The sequence below is a fragment of the Cibotium barometz genome, chromosome 19 (assembly GCF_041138505.1).
Source record: "Cibotium barometz isolate CiBa-2024 chromosome 19, ASM4113850v1, whole genome shotgun sequence".
NCBI classification, from domain to species: domain Eukaryota; kingdom Viridiplantae; phylum Streptophyta; class Polypodiopsida; order Cyatheales; family Cibotiaceae; genus Cibotium; species Cibotium barometz.
In genome coordinates, this window is record NC_141064.1 from 49,208,733 (window position 1) to 49,213,995 (window position 5,263).

Consider the following 5,263-nt stretch of genomic DNA (forward strand, 5'->3'; position numbering starts at 1 on the left):
AGAATTAGAAGTGAGTCTAATTAATTCTTTAGAGGGTGACCCAAGTTGGTTGTGAGTGAATCTGACTAGCTTCTGTGACATGTGTGACGCTTTTGTAAGGAATGTGTGAGTTTGATTATGAGTGAATCCGATCAACTCTGTGACACGTGCGATGCATGTGAAGACATTGTGAGTGAATCCAATATGGGAGTGAATTTGATTAATTATGTGTGACGCATGGTTTATGTGTGAAACATGATAGTGAATGATTTTCATTTGTTAGTATTATTTTTGTGAGTGATTCCAAAAGTAATTGTGATCTAACATTGTGGACTATTTTTGGGTATAGATCATAAGTTCAAGACAACAAAGGTGGACATTGGATGGAATTATCTAGCCATGCACGTGTGCAAAATAATTAATTTGGTATGGTTTGGCCCATTGTACATATGTTGGGCAAGGTTTATTTTTTATGAGATATTTTAAAAGCATTTGTTACATTATTGGCCCTCTATGGTCTATTGGGGATGCCCATCCGACCATTGTGCCATGCTTGCAATTAGTATCGTGAGTGATGTCATATTAAATACTACATTGTAAGTGTGATTGGCATATGCTTTGCGGGTCTATGCTATGTATGTTGTGATTAGGTGATGCCATATAGTGTTGTTGATATTGGTGTTTGATTGCCTCACCTAACATGTTGACTTGTTAAGTATAGGTGATGAGTACGAGGATGCCGAATGAGGCATTGTACTTATGCGAGGGTCACCGAACGAGGTGTCCCACAGGCATGAGTGTGCAAGGGTCACTGAACAAGGTGTTGCATGCGCGAGGGTCACCGAATGAGGTGTCACGTGGATTTTGTCATGTGCATGGGCGTTTACATCGCCTTAACATTTATGAGTTATACTTCATTATTGTCGGTTGGCCGTGTGCCATTTATTTGTACTCGTATATTTATGCACCTGATGTGCACGGGTGTAATGCGTGTGAACTAGAGGTTCACTATTGTTTTTGGTACACACTAGATGTGTGTGAACATCCTCTAGAAGGATTGATTATTTTTGTAAAAAGAGCCCTATTTTTGGCAAAAGCTTCACGATTGGCTCAAAGGCTATTTTGAGGAATACATGATTGGCTCAAATGCTATTTTGAGGAATACAGGATTAAAATACTCATGTCGTGCAAGAAGCCAGCACGCATGAGGAGGAGATTTAACCCAATCTCCTCCTCATGCGGAAGAGATTTAACCCTATCTCTTTAGCCATTAATTGTGAGAGAAAGAATAATGTTCCAAAGGAGAATCGTGTTACCCAGGAGTTCCATCCTTTAAAATCTCAAAAGCAAGTTTCATCATCTAAATCTTTTGACAGGACTCAAGGATGGCGCCGCAACTTTGGTCGGTTCAAGAATAAAGAAAGCAACGAATTGGAAAGTAAGAAGACTGACAATCTTTCGAAGACAAACAAAGAGGAGCCCAAGCGTCGAATCCGGTGTTTCAAATGTAACAAGGAAGGCCATGTGGCATTTGAGTGCCCAGAGAAGAAGAAGAATACACCAAAAGCTAGTGTCAACATGATCGACGAGGACGACGACGACTATCTGCCCAAGCAAGAGGGTAACTCTGAAGACGAAGATCTTTCAGATCCAGGAGGTAAGCCTAAATCTTTACGGGTTAAGTCTAAATCTTCACGACCTAAGTCCACACCACGTATGTTGTTGAAAATGAAAGGAAAGATTAAGAATAAATTTATTACAGTCTTGCATGATGACGGGAGCACACACGATTTCATTTCTAAAAAGATGGTAAAGGCACTTAATCTTAAAATAACTCCATCTCGTTATTATAAGATTAAGTCTACTTTTCAAAATCAAAAATATAATGCACTAAAGAAGTAAGGAATTGAACAATACCACTTTCACCTTATGAGGAAAAACGAATTTTTTTGGTTGCACCATTGCAAGGTGTAGATGTAATACTTGGCATGCCATGGCGACAACGGTATAATCCATATATTGATTATGACACACATTCATTGTATTTCATGTTCAATGATCAGCATTTGTGTATTAGGGGAATGATGGAAGACAGGAGTGCACCTTTCCTTAGCCATACCCAGGCTAAGAGAGCACTAAGGAAGAGGGAGAAGACATTTCTCATCTTTGTGAATGAGATTACTGCTCTGATACCACTGTCATGAACTTGCCACACAAAAGAGAATCGAAGTACCAAAATTGCACAGAATAATCACGAATAAATATTCAACTCCAAACAAATAACAGATTTGGACATATTAAACATATACATGGAAAACATGGAAGATAAACCATAGACTTGAAAACTGTGCGCAAAATAAACATCACCACCAATCAACAAGGATTGGGTTAAATCTCCATGGGCGTTTACATTGCCTCGACATTTATGAGTTATACTTTATTGTTGTTGGTTGGCCATGTGCCATTTATTTGTACTCGTATATTTATGCACCCGATGTGCACGGGTGTAGTGCGTGTGAACTAGAGGTTCACTATTGTTTTTGGTACACACTAGATGTGTGTGAACATCCTCTAGAAGGATTGATTATTTTTGTAAAAAGAGCTCTATTTTTTGCAAAATCTTCACGATTGGCTCAAGGGCTATTTTGAGGAATACAGGATTAAAATACTCATGTCGTGCAAGGAGCCAGCATGCATGAGGGGGAGATTTAACCCAATCCTTGTTGATTGATGGTGATGTTTATTTTGCGCACATTTTTCAAGTCTACGGTTTATCTTCCATGTTTATTTCCATGTATATGTTTAATATATCTAAATCTATTATTTGTTTGGAGTTGAATATTTATTCGCGATTATTCTGTTCAATTTTGGTACTTTGATTCTCTTTTGTGTGGCAAGTTCCTGACAGCATTGGACTATGGTTCAATTTTGTAAAAGCCCAATTTTGGAAAAGCTATGCTATTTATGGCTCTTAGGGCTAAATTTATGAAATATGATTTAAATACCATGTGTGGGAGTGGAGCCACACACTTCAGGGGGGAGGATTGCACCCGATCTTGTGTTCTCTAATTTTTATGCTCTTGAGTTATGCTACATGGTGTTTATGGTTTATTTTCTTTATTATTCAATTTGTGTATTTAAATCTCCATGTACCAAAGGTCTTGTAACAATGGAGAGGCTTACCAGCTTCACGACTCCCCAAATTCTTAATTGGAATCATGGATTATTGGCATAATTGCTTTTCACTGGTGGCTATCAAGCCCACTAATGGGCATTTTCACTGTCAAATACTTGTAAAAATATATCAAAAAACACTCATTGTTGTTGTTTTTTACAGTGAAAATGCCCACTGATGGGCATTTTCACTGTCAAATACTTGTAAAAATATATCAAAAAACACTCATTGTTGTTGTTTTTGAAGGGCAAAGGTCCCCATTCAAAAAGGTAACCTTATCAAAAAGCACTCCTCCTTGTTGTTTTTTAGGGCAAGGGTGCCCATCAAAAGGCAAACTTGATTATAGGTATGAGGACATTCTCTACATATGAATGTGAGATTCAATTTGTCAATTGATTTTCCATTTCCTACATCAATCAGGAAATCTAGTAATGCCACTTTCTCGAGAACATACAATGTCTTCAATGGACACAACCATACCTAGGTAGGAGGTCTACTTAAGTGTTAACACTCAACGGCATTACCATGCCTAGGTAGGAGGTCTACTTGTGTGTTAACACTCAATGGCATAACCATGGCTAGGTAGGTGGTGTCTCAACAATTAACACTAAAAGAACACATATTGAAATGGCACTTTGGTACTGTGGTCATGGTTTGTTGGGCCACCACAAGTCAAATTGCATTATTGTCAAATCAAAAGACATTTTCTAAGAAGGTTGATAGAATATTGACATCTTACATGTGGAGCAATTCACAAATCACAACATTGCTCAACATTTTGTAAGGTGCTAATATGTGCTTGTTGAGATATCGAGCTCTAGTGAGGCGGTGGACACTGATGACTCGCCTGGGGGATAGGCCCCGCACTTACACCACTGGCATGGTTGGTGAGATCTTGGGTGATATGCGGCCAGTGGGATGACAGGCTGTGTGACAGCCACTCTAGAGACTGGCATAGTTATAGCGCCAGCTCATTTAGTCGGGTTCACATTATAGAGAACCCGTGTATGTATTTGGTTGAGTACCTTTCATATTGTGTGTACTCTTATTCTTGTATATGGTGTGTTGAGTGTTGAGTAGAGAAGAAGAAGATTTTCAGCCTCTCACCTTGTGTGTTCTCTATTAGGGTTTTGTGAGTGTGTGTGTGTGCTTGCAAGAGCTCAAGCTCTCTTCCCCCCTGCATCTTTTCATGGTATCAGAGCCTGGTTCGTGCTAAGGGCTGAGCTGCAAGCAAGAGAACCACAGGAAGCGGTACGAGGGTAAGAGCTTCAACTACTCTTTCCTATTGTGTTGGTGACTACACCCTTGTCGGGAGCTCTACGGGAGGCACCGGCAAACGATCTCCGATTGAGGAGCTTTCTTCGCGGGAGTGAAGCTCTAGGGCAACTATACAGTCCTTTGGACTAAGCTTTTCGGGCCGAAAACGCGTTTCGGGCGCGTCTGGACCTCCGTTTTTGAGAAAGCAGGCGATTTCGAGCACTGCGGGTAAGTCATCGATTCTCTGCAGAACTCTGTTTTAAGAACTGCAGGAAGACAGATTGACTGTGCAGACACTGTGGGTGCTGCAAAGAGGTCTACAGTTGCCATTGGGTGTATGTATGTGCATTGAAGTCACTGGTTGTGACATTTGAGAGTACTGCAGTACCGCTGTGCAGAAAATACAGCATTTGTGCAGAAAAAACCAGAGTGCAGTTTCTGGTAAATTTGTGTGTTTGGCAAGATGTCTAATGATGGCATAACACAGATTGTGGCTGAGAAGCTGGACAAGAATAACTTCCATGCTTGGAGGTTCAGGTTGACTAATTTCCTGATGGGAAAAGGCTATTGGGACTACATAGAAGGTGAGCATGAAGAGGCACCGGAGATACCGAATATAAATCCGACTGCTGCAGATGTAAAAGAGTTTAAAGACTGGAACCAAGGAGCCAGGAAGGTTATGTATTGGCTTTCCATTAGTATACAGGACACCATGATTGGGCACATTCAGGATGCCAAGTCCCCCAAGGAGGCGTGGGACACCTTGGTAAAGCTTTATGAAACAAATACCAAGGCTCGTAAGATACAGTTGAAGAATGAACTTCATACTGTGGAGAAAAAGAGCATGTCTGT